Genomic DNA, 19,313 nt, shown 5'->3' on the forward strand with positions numbered 1-19,313 from the left:
TTCCTCCGTGCTACACACACTTTAAGAATATATCATTAGATTTATATAATTTACTTCGAGGACTGTTATATATCAAAAATTTGAAAAATATCAAATTTTTATAATTTGTCATAAAATTTTTATTATATTGTGATTTTCAAAAAAAAAATTATTTGATATCAGAAAGACATGCTTCGTATTCAGAATGCAAATCGATAGGTCTGAGGTGCTCTCATGTCCCACAAAAAATACTGTCGAAACGCAATAAACGCTCATTTTGGATCCCTTAAGCAACATTGATTTTCTTCTTATCATAATACTAATTATGGCGTGTCCGTCCGTCCGTCCGTCCGTCCGTCCGTCTCTCTGTCCTCGCGCTATCGCGTCGCGTCCGCGCGGTTCACATCCTCGCGGTGCACAATCGCGTGCTCGCGGGGCGCTATCGCGTAGTATCAACGCGGAGTGCCGACGGGCGCAATGCGTGCATCGGAAAGCATTAGGCCACCTCATCGGACCAATAGGCCTACTTTCAACAGTATTTCAATAAGGAACGCGTGCATTGGCCTATTTCAGCAGAACGTGACTATTCCCGAGGTCCTCCAGAATGGTTAACATTATGATAAAAATAATCTGTTAATAAAATAATCAGGTTAGGCCTATACAGGGGCGTAGCCAGACCTCTTTGCCAGGGTGGGCAAGGCTCCAAAAATTTCCCCCAAGTTAATAAATAAATAGAGCGAAGTGAGCAGAGCGAGCAGAGCGAGCACTGGCGTGGGGTCCATGGGTCCGCTTTAGGGCCCCTGGTGGGGGGGGGGGGGGCAGGGCCGAAGCCTCCGGAAACTCATGGGTTTTGGGCATTTTTATACCATGAGGAGAAGCCTCCATGCATACATTTGTAACGTTTTTATGTGAAAATGTTGCCATGTAAAAATGTAAAGTTTTGATTTTAGACCTATCTGAAAGGGCCCGCTTTAGGGTCCCTAGTTATATATATTTTTATTCCATTTATTGAGTCAGATGTCAAGTTAATTTTCTGCAGAGGTACATTAAGTATTTCCATCCCAATACCCTTGATCAATGCTATTGTTTGTATTAGTTTATGTCTCTGGTATATGTACCTGTTCATATTCTCTTGTAAAGCGCTCCGTTCTTTGTGGGGCGCTCAATAAATGCCTATTATGTTATGTTATTATGATATTTCCTGCTGAACTATCCTCATTTTAAGGGCAAATTTCCTTCCAGGATCATAAACCGTGCACGTACAGCTCTTATCCCCGCTCTTATCATCAAGTGATACTAATCCCTCTAACACAAAAGGTTCAAATTCTTCACACACCTTGTCTGCGTTAGTTCCCTTCCCTTTTGTGGGAGTTCTTAGTGTCTTGGGACCTCAAGGGGTTCAAATAGTAAATCAAAAAGTGGGACTGACCTTAAACCCAAATTAACTTGCAATACTGTACAGGACATACGATGACCCACACTCATAGAAATTGTTCGTTGGCATTACTCAGTAAGTTGACGTAAGTCGTTGCGTCAACTTTCCGAGTATTAGTAATGCCAACGCGTACAATTTTGAGTAACGCTGACTCGATATCATTATGTTGGTCGTACTCATTTGCACTTACTTTATTGAGTTGTTACAACTCAGAAAATGGAACTAGCCTAGGTTAGCATAATATAAGTGTGCTATAGTATACAAAATTTTGCACTGATTACAAAAATAAATATTTGAATACTGCTAATTGTGCAGAAAATGATCCAATTACGTGAATTAAGTAACAAAGTACCAAATTGGAATAACTCAAAACAATAAGTACCAGTAACTTAATATGAACGAGTTACATCAACTTACATGTTGAGTTACAATAACTCAACTAATTGGTTCTTTGAACCTTGTTTATTTTTCTAAGTTCCCTGAACTTGAATTCAGAAGTTGGCATTACTTAAAAAGTTGACGCAACGACTTACATCAACTTTTTCAGTAATGCCAACAAAGTTGATTAGTTGACGGAACTTTTGAGCTTTTTCAGCATTTTTTAAGTTCGGTTAACTAAAATGAATTTTGTTTTGTCAACTTTTACACTATTTTTGAGTTGTCCAAACTTACTCCTTTTGAATTGCGCCAACAAGGCGAACAAGTCATTTCTATGAGTGCAGTGTTATTTCATAAAAGCCAAAGAATCACATAGGCAGCAACCACCTACTAGTAATACGTAGGATGTGTTGTGTTACTTGGGTCAAAGTCAGTGTGAAGTAGACGTGATTTTTCTCTTCTTTGGGTACCAACCTGATTTGCTTTAAATTGGTTATGCATGTTACACAATTTCTGTTATGACTGAATTTGCCTGAATACCACTTGCGAGTTAAACCATATAGTCATCTGTCATTGTTGCTGCCTCATGCAAAGTTTTAATGTTGCTACCACTTTCATCCAAAGGAGTAACTTTTAGTGTCAGCATGGACACATCTTTTGAATTCATAAGAGCTAATTCCTTAAGTTGGCCGAAATCATCTTTGATTTCTTTTGAGCCGAGCCGCCTATCAAACATTAGTTCTTTTTCTCTTGCAAAATCAACATGAGTTTGGTCTGTTTGCTTTCTAAATGTTTGTCTATAGGCTTCAGGCACCAGCTCGTATGCCGTTAGGACCGCCTGTTTGACTTCATCATAATAATTGCACTTGTTTAGTGGCAGAGATGAGTAAATCTCTCTAGACTTCCCCACAAAACTACTTTGTTAAAGCAGGGTCCAATTCTCTTTAGGCCATTTCAAATTTGTTACAATCTTTTCAAAGTGTTGAAAATACTTGTATACCTCTATTTCTTGGAATTTAGGCACAAGCTTGACATACTTTGTAACATCAACATGATCAAAACCTGAGTATTTATCACCTAGCTAGTCTAATTTCTCTTGTTCAAACTAATTGTATTTTGCCTTGCAAATGTTCTTCCAACATAAGCTTTCTTCCATTTCCCATTTTCCCATTTTTACCTTTTCTTCCATTTCCAATTTTTGCTTTGCAAGTTCCAATTTTGCTAGTTTTTCTTTCTCTTCAAGTGGTTGCTCATGTGCCATCGTTTCTTGGCGTGCTTTGTTTTCCATTACTGCATCCCCACCAACTTCAGTTTGAACCGCATTTATCTTGTCCAAAACGGATTCCTCGAAAACCTCTTCATCAACCAAAACATCAATCAAGGCATTTTTGATTACTTGCTTTCTAGTAGCCTGCTTTACATTCAATTTTCAACATTCTATTTTCTTCAGTTCTAATTGAATTTCCAGCTTTAAATTTCAGTTTGAACCTATTTTTTCTTGTCCAAAACGGATTCCTCGAAAACCACGTCATCAACAAAACATCAATCAAGGCATTTCATTTTTGATTACTTGCTTTCTAGGAGTCTGCTTTACATTCAACTTTCAACATTCTATTTTCTTCAGTTCTAATTGAATTTCCAGCTTTATCAATTTGATTGCATCCCAATCAATTTCAGTTTGAACCTATTTTTTCTTGTCCAAAACGGATTCCTCGAAAACCTCTTCATCAAGTAAAACATCAATCAAGGCATTTATGATTACTTGCTTTCTAGTAGCCTGCTTTACATTCAACTTTCAACATTCGATTTTCTTCAGTTCTAATTGAATTTCCAGCTTTAAATTTCAGTTTGAACCTATTTTTTCTTGTCCAAAACGGATTCCTCGAAAACCTCTTCATCAAGTAAAACATCAATCAAGGCATTTATGATTACTTGCTTTCTAGTAGCCTGCTTTACATTCAACTTTCAAAATTCGATTTTCGTCAGTTCTAATTGAATTTCCAGCTTTATCAATTTGACTGCATCCCAATCAATTTCAGTTTGAACCTCCTTTTTTTGTCGGATTCAAAACGGATTCCTCGAAACCTCGTCATCAACCAAAACATCATTCAAGGCATTTCATTTTTGATTACTTGCTTTACATTCAACTATCAACATTCTATTTTCTTCAGTTCTAATTGAATTTCCAGCTTTATCAATTTGACTGCATCCCATTCAATTTCAGTTTGAACCTATTTTTTCTTGTCCAAAACGGATTCCTCGAAAACCTCTTCATCAACTAAAACATCAATCAAGGAATTTTTGATTACTTACTTTCTAGGAGTCTGCTTTACATTCAACTTGTTATATTTGGCAAATTCCAGTAAATCGGGATTTTTCAAGAAACGCGTCTGCATTGAACGCCATACTGTACTTTCACTTTGACTCAAGTAATTTAATATCAACTGTGTCTGTTACAATGTGATTCCCGGACGAGCCCCCAGTTTGTTACGAATCAGAAAGACTCAAGGCCAAAATCACCGGCTACCGAGTTCACTCAACACCAAACACGCAATCACACTGTTTATTATATAGACAAACTTTTGATTATATATTAATTAGTGCAGTATGGCTGTCAATCAAATTACAATGTAAGATCATAAAGGAATAATAAAACTTTCTTCTAAAAGTTCTTGATCCAAGATCCGGCAATGTCCAAGATCCTGTCTATGCATGGAAACCCCAGGTCTACCACAGTCTTAGTCTAAGTCCTGAAGACTATGTTTTCACTACCCTAGCTGGTATGTTAATGGTTTCCAAATGGTTGACCTTAAGCTCCTATTGGAGATCTCTTGAGATCTCTTGAGCAAGCTGTCTGCTCCACTTGACAGTACAGTCAGATAACACACTATGTTAGTCCAGCAAAATACCACAGTTCGTTGATGGCGATATTTCAATCTGCCGCTTCTTTGAGTCGACAAACAATTAAGCACTATTGGGTTTCAAATTGAAAGACTTCATTTATTATGGTAACTTTTGTAGCACTACTGGATAACATCAAATTTTCCCCGTTGTAACTCTAAACTGCCCCCTAAACTGTTCCCCTTCAAGAACAATCATCCCTATATATGGCATATTATATCATTTCTAAAAATAGCTCATTACCTTAACACAAACCAATCAAAATCATCTGCCTCTGTACTGTACTGTACTGTACTGTACCATGATTACTGAAATAGCGCCACCACTTACTACTGTGGCAATCATGATCATTCCCAATCAATTTGTAAGCGCTCTTTAGCAAAGCCATAGTTCATTGAATTTACAACCGTATGACAAAACAGGCGAAAATAGTAACTTTTTGCACAAGATTTGCAATTTAAAGAGAATTGGCAATTGCTCATTAAAATGAAGCTAGTATATGAAGCTAGTATAATGAAGCTAGTATATGGACTATATAGGTGTGCTCTTTCATTTAAAAAATTTTGTATGTCATTAAAATGACATAAAATTTGAAAAATATTGAAAGGAACACTTGAGGTTTTGACTTTTAAAACCTATATATTGGTCATAAGTTGTGCTGGGATAGGTCATTTTCAACAGATTTACCACATTCACCCTGCTATAAACATTGAATTGCGTTATCTGTTGACCTAATAAAAATGTTGTTGGGGGAAGTGTTCAGCTTTCGTTCGATATAAAAAAATTCTGATTGGATGAAGGGAACACTTGAGGTTTTGACAAAAACCAATCACAGATTTTCTATTTTCCACTAGATCTCACACAGCTCTTATGATGCTATGCACTCAACCGTGTATATGCTATCTCCTGAAGACAACATATGAAAAGGTTTGACTACAAAAACGATTCTTTTATAAATGCATCTACGCAGTTTCCACCTCTATACACCCGAACACACAGATATTTCGAAGCATAGCGAGTCTAGCATTTACGCAGTCTGTTTTATACTACATTAATCAATTAATTAGGAAAAACAACACTAGTGTCCGGTAGAACACAATGTTGGACATCAAAATTAATTAGGAAAAACAATTCTAGTTTCTGGTCGTACACAATGTTGGGCATCCAAAAAGAATCACCACTTTTCATCATTTTAGCAATATCTTGCATTAGAAAAGTTTGTATTACACTTTATATTGATATATAAGGCTTCTTAAAATTTAAGTTGGTAGGAGAATTCAAAGAGAAAAAAGTTTCCATGGCAACTGTCATTTATACCCATTTTGGTCAATTTTACTTTGAAGTTTAGTTGAAAATGAGTATTTAAATGGCAGTTTCCATGAAAAACTACTTATTTTTTCATGACGCATATTCAAACAAATTCCATTTACTGAGAATATGCTTAAAATGGGTATAAATGGCCGTTGCCATGCCTTCCCTCCAATCAATGCACACAGGCGCTGCCTGCCTTCCTACCTGCAAGACTGCCACCTCAGATCCAGATATGGGATATGTACAATGCTCTGAAAACTGATTGTTAAAAAACCAGCTGGACCTACCGGCCCGGGGGGGCACTCAATTTTTTTTTTGTTTTTGGGTGTGCCACCGCCAGTTTCGAACTTGAGGTCTAAGGAACTGATCGGCAGGTCAAAAAGGGGGGTCTAGGGAACTGATCGGCCGGTCAAAAAGGGGGGTCTTGGGAACTGTTTGACCGGCCAAAAGGGGGGTCTTGGGAACTGATCAGCCGCCAAAATCTGAAAAATCTCGGCAACTAAACCATGCAGGCCAAACCAGGGTTCAATTTTGTTGCGTTTTTGCCACAGATTTTTGAAGGAATCGATTTCACTTTGAATTGTACATTAAATTATTAAATCAGGAAAACCATTAATGCAAAATAGGTCTGTTTGGCCTATTACGATGAAAATCTCAGCAAAGCAAAACAGCATTCGAATCAAATTACTAGACCCTGCAGACCTACAATCTATGCTATTAGCCTACTGATAATTATAGCAGCAGCTAGCAGCACTACATAAAAGCCCACCATAAAAACAAACCCACAAAAATATTTTTTTTTTCAGTGCCGAAAAGTAAACATTGACTACATTGAACTGCATGAGATGATTGAGTGAAGTGTGCAGAATTTGACACCATTCCACTAGACCAGTAGATCGTAAATTACCTTTTAATTCACTGTTATGGCCAGCTGCAAGGATGTGCACACAATTATTTGAGGTACTTTTCCTCATATTTGGCAATTTTATTCCCAAAAGAGATCTCAAAATCATTTATTTCTAGCAAAATGTTCATCAGCTGAAGGCATCGGCATCGCGGCAGGCACTCGACAGTGCAGTGCTGTTTATAAACAACATACCAGTGTTGCCACTACTAAAGGAGCCCAAAATCCCGCCCAAAGTTCACCTTACTCCTAATACAATGTGTTTCAATGGGGAAGAAATTTATGGAAAATTCCCTTTGAAGTTTTTGAGCTCGCAAAAGTAGCTTTTGGGCTTGAAATAGTAGGACAGGAAACACGCCTGTCAAGATGCCAATGAGAGCGGAAATCGATGATCTGAGGGTCTATGGAACGGCTAGAAAATTTTCGGGGCTTCAGAGCGGGCAATCAATGAATTCAGAGGAACGGCTAGCGGCTCTGAAAAAGGGGGTCGTCGCCGCGGCACATACCCGTATAGCTGGGAAATGTGAGTGCCCCCCCCGGGCCTACCGGTCTTCCTGGGAGGTTGATCAGAGGGTTTGCCTGTGAGTTTAGCACCCCATTAGCAGATATATTCAACTCATCTTTAAAAGATGGAATTGTCCCCCAAGTTTGGAAAGATGCTACAATCGCCCCAATTCCAAATGAAACCCCGCTATAATCTCAAAACTAAGGCCAATCTCATCGACTTCCTTTTGGCAAAAGTATATGAAGGGTTTGTTGCAAAGTGGGTGCTTGATGATATTTCTAGTGCAATTTCTAGCGCTTTGAAACTTTCTTGAAAAGGCGCTTTATAAATGTTGTAGTATGTATGTAGTATGTATTGACCGCTACCAATAGAGGCCCTGCATTCTTTTATCGATTGGCTCCAAACAAAGGATTTGAACCGGTGTCCTTCACCGTAGTTATGGCGGAGTGCAGTCCATTCAATCAAATGTTGTCATCAACCTATTTGATCGTAGTGCAGGTTTATGTGTGTGAGACGAACTGTCACGGTGGATTGCAATCATGCTTTTGTTGAATGCATTTGAGTAGTCCGCCATATTTACGGGATGATACGTCACATGCAAGGCCTCTATATGGTAGTATCAAAGGGTCATCTACTTCTCATTGTCTAGTTGAGATTCTTAATGTTTTTTCAATTGTACTGACAAAAGAGGAACTGTAGGAACCCTATTTGAGACGGACCTCTACAAGGCATTTGATTGCATCGACCGTACTTTAGCTATCCAGAGACTCTACGAGCTTGCTGTCAGAAGCAAGTTACTGCCGTGGATTATAAACTTCCTCACAGCTCGTCGTCAACGGGTGCAGTACCACTCTGCCCTGTCAGAATGGGAAACTCTCTCATGTGGTATCCCACAAGCCACTAAGCTTGGCACCATCACATTTCTTGGTGTAATCAACAATGCTTCTGGAAGCGTCTCTAACTAAAAGCTTTAAAGTATGTCGATGATCTCACCCTTGGAGAGGTTCGTCCTGCTAAACAAGTCAGCCAGATTGGATCTGATGTTCAGGACTTGGATACATGGGCAAAAGACCATCATCTCAAGCTCAATCCGAGTAAGTGCAAGGTTATCCAGGTTAATTTGCTTCATGAGGGAACCTCCTGACCCTCCTAGTCTTCATATTTCTGGTATTGAGCTTGAGGTACGTGGTACAGTCGAAGGTTGTACATGCTCTCACGTCTCAAACGATTTGGTGTTCCAACTGGTGACCTAGCTAGTCTCGCCCAACATGTGAATATGCAGCCCGTGTCTGGCATGGTAGTATCACCAACGACCAGGCATATCAATTAGAACGCATCCAAAAGAGGGCTTGTCGCATTATCCTTGGTGCCAATTACTTATCTTACACATATTCCCTTGATCAGTTGGAACTCTTTACTTTGAATGATAGAAAATTTCATCTCTGTACACAGTTTGCTCAAAAATGTGTCGAATCTGATAGGTACTCAGAATGGTTTCAATACAATATGAGGACTCACAATTAGACAGTGCAATAAGTATCAGGTTCCCAGAACTAAAACAAAACGATATGGAACAGCTCAATACCCTATCTCACTCATTTACTAAATCAGTGCATCTCATCATGTTCATATTCAGCTGGTGTGTTTTAACTGTGATTTTATGACAGCGAATTTTATCTTGATGTATCCAATTTGTCCCTTGAATCTGATCTGAATTGGAATTCGAAACTGCCTTCTCTTTGCATTCTCCTAATAACTTAAAATTAAAGAAGCCTTATATATCAATATAAAGTGTAATATAAACATTTCTAATGCAAGATATTGCTAAAATGACAAATGATGAATTTAGTTGAAAATGAGTATTTAAATGACCGTTTCCATGAAGACTACCTTATTTTTTATGACCCATATTCAAATAAATTCCTTTTACTGGGAAATATGCTTGAAATGAGTATAAATGGCCGTTACCATGGAAGCTGCCTTCTCTTTGAATTCTCCTAATAGCTTCATATAAATATAATTATATCAAAAGCTGCCTCTATGGAGCCATAAGGAGCCAGGATATCATCAAAAGTCATAATCTTTGCAGCATAATGCTGATGACACGCAACTGTTTGTATTAATGAAGCCCTTAGAATAGAATAGAATAGAATAAAATAAAATAAAATAAAATAAAATAAAATAAAATAAAATAAAATAAAATAAAATAAAATAAAATAAAATAAAATAAAATGGAATAGAATGAATGGAATGGAAGGAACAGAAGACATTATATTTGTTGACATGTAAATTAAGGAAAACAACACCAGTGTCTAATGGATCACATTGTTGGACATGTCGAATTCACGAAAAATTACACCAATGTCCAAAGGGACCGTTCACAAACACTTGTAATGGGTGGGGGGGTGAATTTTTTATCCCTCTGAAGGGGGGGGCTTTAAAATATTACCTTAATTGTTGACGTTAATTTTTCATGTCCAAAGGGGGGGGGGGGGGGAAAACACCAATTTATTGTATTCGGATTGTAGAGCGATGTTTGGCACCTTGCATATATATAGAGTAATTATGTGCACGCACGTGGAATTTTGATGAACGTTGTTAGCTATTCTATTGCGTCGTATTGTTCATTGTCGTTTTTGTACATTTGTAATTTTCTTGCACTCATAATGCTCTGCTATTTTATAAATTAGTACCGTTTCTTTGTTTTGTTACCACTATACGGTATTTTCTTTATATTGGGCCATGACTCTATAAAGCCTATTTCACTAAAAACTGTCGCGTACTTCTCAATATTAATACATTGATCTTATAGGAAATGAGTCAAGGAAGCCAATAATTGCATTTATATTTCCATAGATCTTAAGTTATCGTCAGTAATACATAAAAACGTTTGGGTGTTTTCTACCTCTCGAGAAAAATCATGCATTTGGGGCGGAAATGGCAAGCCTTGGGATCTCCTTTATAGAACCCATGCCATTCTTCTTATGTTTCAATATTTAAGTACAAATATCGCTAGGTCAAGCACCCCTCCGACTAGCCTTAGAATAGAATACACGATTTTCATCTTAATACTATTATAAAAGGGTTTTACTACGTGTGCCTACGTGACATTTTCACCATCATCAGCTATCATCGTCACGATAGACTGGAAAAAATATCACGGCTATCGCACCAATTCTGTATAATTGTAATGACATATGATAACCAGTCATTTCTCATTTCTGATATATTTTTAACACGCAAGCACTTCAAAATGTATATAAACAAAGCAGTCGAGGATAAAACTTTCACAATACTTCAATTTTTAATCAAATATAATCAAATATAATATAGATGGAGCTCTTTCCGGTACTTGATATTAAGCGGGATACGCGTTTTATTTGAACGGTTTTGATCAACTCGTCTACACAAACAAATTCTATTCCCACATTCTTAGCGATGTTAACAACTTTTTTTTTTTTAAATTTATTTTACAAATTCGGCTGAAAACATCAAAAAGTAAGATACAAATATAATTATTACCAGCAAAAGAAAACCACACACCACGATAGCTAGCCGGGGGTAAAACACGCGCCACCAAACGGGTGTGCCTCTTGTTCTTCACAATTTCTTCCCATATTGGATTCGTCGTCTTGGTCTTTTTCTATTTTTTCTGGAAAACCTTAAGTTGGCACTTAGATTACAATACTTGTATCTGGAAAAAGAAATTATTGGCCACCTAGATTCAAAACAAATACCAAGTAGTGTAGTCAAAAACCTCAATTCCGTGACCATTAATTTGACTTCTATGGACTATTTAGAAAAAAAATAGCCCCCATGTCCCTCGCGAAAATCCCGGCATTTTTCGCTAGAGGCCAAAATCCAAAATGGCCGCCGACATAATTTTGAAAAATTAAGTTTTGAACCAGAGCACCTATAATCATGTAGAAAGACACTTTTTCGGGAATGTCGAGCACAAGGATTCCGATTCTGACATTAGTTTGACATTACGGCATCATTTTCACCCAGAAATCCAAGATGGTGGCCGGCAACCTCTTGAAAAATTTAGTTTTGAACAGAGGACCTAAAATCGTGTACAAAGACACTTTTTTGGATAAATCGACCACAAGGATTTCAAATCTGACATTACTTTGACATTACGACCTCATTTTTACCCAGAAATCCAAGATGGCGGCCGCCGGTGCCATCTTGAAAAAGTAAGTTTTGAACCAGAGTACCTAAAATCGTGTACAAAGACACTTTTTCGGGTAAGTCGACCCCAAGAAATCCGAATCGATTTATCCAAAAACGTATCTATGTACACGATTTTAGGTCTTCTGGTTGGATTTCTGGGTGAAAATGATGCCGTAATGTCAAATGAATGTCAGAATCGGAATCCTTATGCTTGACATACCCTAAAAAGTGTCTATCTACATGATTATAGGTGCTCTGGTTCAAAACTTAATTGTTCAAAATGGTGGCGGCGGCCATTTTGGATTTTGGCCTCTAGCGAAAAATGCCGGGATTTTCGCGAGGAACATGGGGGCTAATTTTTTTCAAAATAGTCCATAGAAGTCAAATCAATCGTCAAACCTTACTAGCCAGAGAATGGTCGCGGAATTGAGATTTTTGACTACACTAAAGTGACAGATGGAACATATTGTTGGGCATTCAAATTCAGGAAAAACCACACTAATGTCTGGTAGAACGCATTTTGGGCACCGACAAGCTGCTCATTGGTCTCCTCCTCATAAGTGAATTTGATAACATCCTTGCAAAGATGGTTGAGGTGGGTCAGAAAAGACGCTAAATGTAGACGATAAGACAGAATGTGTCATCAACATAGCGTTTCCAAATCCGAGGTGGATTAGGAGCGGTCAGAAGAGCTTCCCGTTCAAAAGACTCCATAAACAGAGTCCATCAAAAGTCCGAAAAAACAACACAAGTGTCTGGTAGAACAAATTTGTGGCCACGCATACTAGTATTCATCAGGGAAACAACACTAATGTCTTTGAAAAGCACTAGTGTCTTCAACATTAGTGTCTGTAAGAGACATTGTGTGGCATCAAAAGTCCGGAAAAACAACACCAGTGTCTGGTAGAACAAATTTGTGGCCACGCATATTCATCAGGAAAACAACAATAATGACTTTGGAAAACATTAGTGTCTTCAACATTAGTGTCTGTAAGAGACATTGTATGGCATCAAAAGTCCGGAAAAACAACACCAGTGTCTGGTAGAACAAATTTGTGGCCACGCATATTCATCAGGAAAACAACACTAATGTCTTTGGAAAGCACTAGTGTTTTCAACATTAGTCATTAGTGTCTGTAAGAGACATTGTATGGCATCAAAAGTCCAAAAAACAACACCAGTGTCTGGTAGAACAAATTTGTGGCCACGTACGCATATTTATCAGGAAAACAATCTTCAAGATTAGTGTCTGTAAGAGACATTTTGTGGCATCAAAAGTCCGGAAAAAAAACCAAATTTGTGGCCACGCATATTCATCAGGAAAACAACACTAATGTCTTTGGAAAGCACCGGTGTCTTCAACATTAGTGTCTGTAAGAGACATTGTATGGCATCAAAAGTCCGGAAAAACAACACCAGTGTCTGGTAGAACAAATTTGTGGCCACGCATATTCATCAGGAAAACAACAATAATGACTTTGGAAAACATTAGTGTCTTCAACATTAGTGTCTGTAAGAGACATTGTATGGCATCAAAAGTCCGGAAAAACAACACCAGTGTCTGGTAGAACAAATTTGTGGCCACGCATATTCATCAGGAAAACAACACTAATGTCTTTGGAAAGCACTAGTGTTTTCAACATTAGTCATTAGTGTCTGTAAGAGACATTGTATGGCATCAAAAGTCCAAAAACAACACCAGTGTCTGGTAGAACAAATTTGTGGCCACGTACGCATATTTATCAGGAAAACAATCTTCAAGATTAGTGTCTGTAAGAGACATTTTGTGGCATCAAAAGTCCGGAAAAAAAACCAAATTTGTGGCCACGCATATTCACCAGGAAAACAACAATAATGTCTTTGGAAAACATTATTGTCTTCAACATTAGTGTCTGTAAGAGACATTGTATGTCATCAAAATTCAGGAAAAACAACACCAATAAATTATAAGCAGAGATTAGGTAGAACAGTTTGGGGCTCGCAAGAGATTTTAAGAGATTCTAAGATATTATGCTTATGCCATTCCTTTAGGATGGACGAATGAGAATTCGAAGGTGCACATATAACATCAAAACTAGATGCTCAAAGCGCAAGTAAATCCAAAGTACAAAGAAACAGAAGATATCAATCTTAGTAGATGCAAATAACCAATACATGAAAACCTATGCAAAATATATTGTTCATAAGAGTTCAAAACACATAGTCAATTGTTTGCATAGGCAGTACTCAATGTGATTTAAGTGCCGTTATAAAAGCAGCAATAAATTTGGAAGATTTGTTATGTTCAGGTAATGAATTTTATAAACGTGGTGCTGTCACTGCGAAAAGCATCCCATTTATGTCTTGGTTTTGGTTCATAGCGAATCGATGTTGATTTTGAGGGCAAATCGTGTGATAGATTGTTAGTTTTCAATAATGTTCTAACCACTGTGATATTTGTGCATAAAGATATACAGTCATTATTGTTTAAGTCAAGATTTAAACAAATGTATGTTAATTCAATGCTGCTTATTTGTTTTTCTTTTAAATTCTTATTTTTCTGCATTGGTAAGCACATTTAGTCATGTACATTAAGTATAAAATGACAAATATCATGATTATTTACTTAGAGGAGATACAGGAAAAGCACCTGGACAACGACGTATTTGCTTTACGCAGGAATACATTAAACTATACAATAAACAAATAGACAAAAAAGAAACAAAACGTTAAATTAATGGGCTTCAAGTTCCCATTAGTATTTAAAGTATGCATTAAAACAAGAAAATAATTAAATAATCGATCAATATTAAAACTATATACCTAATTTCAACGAGGCATCATGAAAATCATTTACACTCGTACGAGGAGGTGGGTGTAAATGCTCCCCCTGCATAATGTTTTCCTGTCGCCGTAAAAAGGCTCCAACAAACCGCCAAATGGCTTCATTATCCGACCATCCTTTGCAATACAAAAAGTTGACCCTACCACCTTACCCGGGATTAGGGTATACCATCTAAAGTGAAGGGGGTGCTTTAAAAATATTTTTGTAAGTTATTTTAAAATTATGTGTATAATGTTATAGCAGTGGTTTCCAATGATTTCCAGTAATAAATACTGCACAAAATTGTTAAGTTTCTATGATTTTTGGCTGAAATCCAATTTTTAATGATATTTTAACAATAGCAATTTTCGAAGCTTAGGTCGATAATGATGTCATAGAGACGTCATTATATCTCTAGTAATATCGTTATTGATTATTCTGACTGCATGCTTGTCAAATCATCGTCTCTGGGGACCGTATCGTCTGGACGTTTTTGTTTTGCTCAGAAATGTGTACATAAGGGAATAACAAAATTGAAGAGAGCAAAGTAAAGAGGAAAGCAAGTTGATTGTGTCATGTCAGTCACGTTTATCTGATACCATTATCATGATTATATGTCTCAACGTTTGTGACCAAACTTGTTCTTTGTTTATCCTGTCGGACATTTCTGACTTGGATTATGGCAACCGATTATCACCGATGTTGAAAGTAGGAGGAAACCGGAGATCCCGGATTATGATACAATATCAAATTTAACCAAAGCATATAACATTATAAAAGCAAGCACATCAACATGGTAAAATATGACCAAACTAACCGTCACATAAACGCGTAAATAACCAGGAGAGGATATATTACCAGCCCTTGCACTCAGCATTCAGCAAGATAAACCGTACAACAGCATTGATGAATATTTGAGCGCTATGAATTAGCAATTGCCGCTTCCATGAAATCTCCTATCATAGCAGCTTTGACGATATAATATTATCTAGAACCCCGCACCAGTGTGATTCAAGGCCTCTCTTTTATCTATTGACCCCAAACAAAGGATTCAAACTATTGTAATAGCGTCCCAGTCCTAATGTAACACTTATTTAACGAGGCGCAAAGGGACTGGCCTACTGGTTATGCTTGAAAGAACTCCATACGACATATGTAGCGGGATATTTGATAAACACGGCCCCTGAACACAACATGATACTCGCACATTATTTCCGGACCAGGAACAATAGCCACAATACAGACAAACTGCTCGGCAATGACGTCACATGTCAACCCAATCTATAGTGTGTCAGAACATTAATAGTCATCATCTTTTGTATGATCAGTATGAAAAGTCCGGAGCGATTTTTAAAATTTATTTTCTAAAATTTTCTAGAATCGCTTTTTAGCGGGAATTTTTTGTAAGTTACATAGCTAAAGTTGTTGAAAAACTACAATATTATGATATAAACAAGAAAATGTTCGTTTGGTCTTTATTTCTGTACCCTTAATTGTTTTTCCATATTTCTCTTTGCTTACTTTTCATACTTAAAAAAGAAAAACACTAACATTGTTGGTCGTTTTCTTTTTTCTTGGCAACAAATGGAGCAAGAAAAACTAATGTTTAAATCAATCGCTATTGCCGTTTATCTCTGTGTTTGTTTTGTATACCGTGTTATAAAAATGAAGAACAAATCATAGTGTGCTTTTTTGTTTTTCTTGGTGGAAAATGAAAAACGAAAATCGATTGGCCGGTCATATACACGGACCCGGTCCGGCCTTAAGTGAGGGTCCAATTGGCAAATCTTCTGGATAATTCCAATGGGTAAAACATTATCTTATCTACCATATCATGTCTATACATCATCGACGAGCAAGCTTCAATAGGTACTGAATAATAAATGCTATTTTCAATTTGATTGGCTAGTCCCAGTTGACTAGTACTTGCGTTACAATATTAAGACAAAATAATTAAACAACGCTTTATTTATTTCATACCAGTACAAACATCCTTCGGATTAAAAGGAAAGTGGGTAAACTTATTATTCTTTGTTTCTTGTGTTTTATTCTCGCTAACATCGTCTCGGACGCGACGATCAACACGACAAATTTAGACACATTTGGTAAGCCTTGAATATAACGCATAGTTGTACAGATTTATGTCTGAATGCCCTTTTGAAAGTATTTCAGTATTAGTTTTAACCTATAGAACTGAAGTAGCGAAGAACAATCAACAGCGGCGAGGAGGTGCCGCCATAATTATATAAACGTACGCTCTCGAGTACTATTTTCACATGGACACAACGTCATTATACAAATAACTGCCTCGGAGTGGTCGAATTATAGTGGAAGCTAGTGGAAGATGGATCGGAGTAGTTTCACGAGACAGATCGGCAAGCGGAATACATCATTCACCGAGTATACATCACTCACAGAGTAGGCAGTCAATATTTGTTTTATGGAACATTCTCCGCTATTTCAAGTGTTCAAAATGTCATTTCCGTGTCGCTACATGTATATAAGTCTTGCATCGTATTCAGGCTTGTTTTGTCCATTAGAAATGACTTTTATTAATATAATTTATACTTTTGGAGGTGGCGCGTATGTATGGCTATTAAGACCCCACTTTTCAGCGTCGCTGACTCAAAGACCCCATATTTGTTTACGAACACATGCTCAGTCACCGAAGACCCCTTATTTTTCCATTTGATCGGTCGCGTCACCCTTATTGTTCAATTTGAACTGGAACTTTCATTTATCACTGATTTTGTTACTTATTCTGAAAAAGAAGAAATTTTAAGCCATTTAGAACTAGAACTTCAATGTTCAAGGTTTCTGTGACGCTGTTTCGGCTCTCACCCAAAGGTTCTATTTAAAAAAGGTCATGTTCTCAGCCAATGACCCCATATTTGTTAAATTTGCTCTCACCGAATGCCAAAAAACATGCTCCCACCCAATGACCCCATATTTTTTTACATATTGCTTCTCCCCCGAATGCCACTTACTGTGAAAGTGTCAGCCCTACACATCCATTTCATATTGAAGTGCTCCCCGGAGTTAGTTTCGGAAATGTGTGGGAGTGAGGTTGTGACATGCCTAGAAAGTATAGACGAATCCAAATACACGCATTCCTACACCTGACTAGCAGCCTTTAGTTGGGTAGCCGTCGGCTACAATGCACTCAAAATGTGAAATGATTCGGCCTTGGCGGAAATTTTAAACTGCATTCCATCACCCGTTTTACACCTTCCGCGAAAACACAGGCAGACAAAAGAATAACACAATACAGTTCCCTTCGACAAAACACACAGCATGGTCTATTCGCTGTTGAAGTGACATAATAATCGGATTAACTTACACGCGGTATCTATGGATTGATGTACTTGCGAACAAAAGGACTATATGCATGAATAGATGCGACGGGATTACCTGCGGAATTATCTCCATTATATATATTATTAGCTATTATTCTATTAACCCTCCTCGTCCTTGCATCTTCTCTAGGTGTTAGGCGGCTTTTATTTGCACAATTGACGCTCAAAGCACCAGGTTGGTGCTAGCGGCTACCCAAAGATGTCCGACCAAATCCTGACCATGACTTGGCTACTTGGATTCGTCTATAGACGAATCTAAATTCACGCATTCCTACACCTGACTAGCAGCCTTTAGTTGGGTAGCCGTCGGCTACAATGCACTCAAAATGTGAAATGATTCGGCCTTGGCGGAAATTTTAAACTGCATTCCATCACCCGTTTTACACCTTAATACATAATAATCGGATTAACTACACGCGGTATCTATGCATTGATGTACTTGCGAACAAAAGGACTATGTATGAATAGATGCGATGGGATTACCTGCGGAATTATCTCTATTATATAATATTATTATATTAACCCTCCTCGTCCTTGCAACTTCTCTGGGTGTTAGGCGGCTTTTATTTGCACAATTGGACGCTCAAAACACCATGTTGGTGCTAGCGGCTACCCAAAGATGTCCGACCAAATCCTGACCATGACTTGGCTCGTTGGATTCGTCTATAAAGCAATAAAGCTGATTATACATATCTATTGTTTTCCCCATGTCGCCAGCCAAAGCGTGTTCCGTATAATGTGTCATGAGACATGCGCTCATATCAGAGATTATATACGTTCTTTTCATTATGAATGTTCTCATAATGTGATGAATGAAGCAGGTTTCAAGGTTATAGATTTCATGTTATATGTTGTACTGGTACATAATTTATGAATCAATCAATGAACTGAATGGCAATTTAGATAATGTTCAAAAATGGGGGAAATGGTTACAAAGAAATAAGTTTTCCCTTAATGTTTCCAAAACTAAATACATGATATGTGATACAAAGGTATTACAAAATGTGCAATTATCTAAGTGGTAAGGACATTGAACGTGTTGACAACAATTTTAAAATAAATTTATCTTGGGACATGGATAGATCCACTGCTAAAGTGGGATGGTAATGTTCACACTACCTGTAAACTGATCTCTCAGCGTATTTGTGTAGTTAGTAGATTAAAAGAGTATGTTCCAATGAAAGTTACCCAATTCTTTGCGAATACACTCTTATGCCGTATTTTGTCTATTGCAATCTTGTATGGAACAATTGCCCCAAAGGATCTTAGTAACAAATTGCAAATTCTTCAAAATAGACTTGCAGATAAGTACTTAACGAAAACCCAAGGGCGCGTGTTACCATCGTTACGGATATGTATAATGTACTGAATTGGAGAACCTTGAAAAAATGTTCTCATATCAATCATATACATCTTGTTCACAAATGCTTGACAAGGAATGCCCCAGGTTACCTAAGAACTAATTTCCTATGCTAACATGGCTAACACCTACCACACCTATGCAACAAAGTCAATCTCAGGTCTATGTCCCTACCGAAACAAGGTGTCATCAGAAGCAGAAAAAAGAG

This window comes from Amphiura filiformis, chromosome 4, assembly GCF_039555335.1.
Source record: "Amphiura filiformis chromosome 4, Afil_fr2py, whole genome shotgun sequence".
In the NCBI taxonomy this organism is placed as follows: Eukaryota; Metazoa; Echinodermata; class Ophiuroidea; order Amphilepidida; family Amphiuridae; genus Amphiura; species Amphiura filiformis.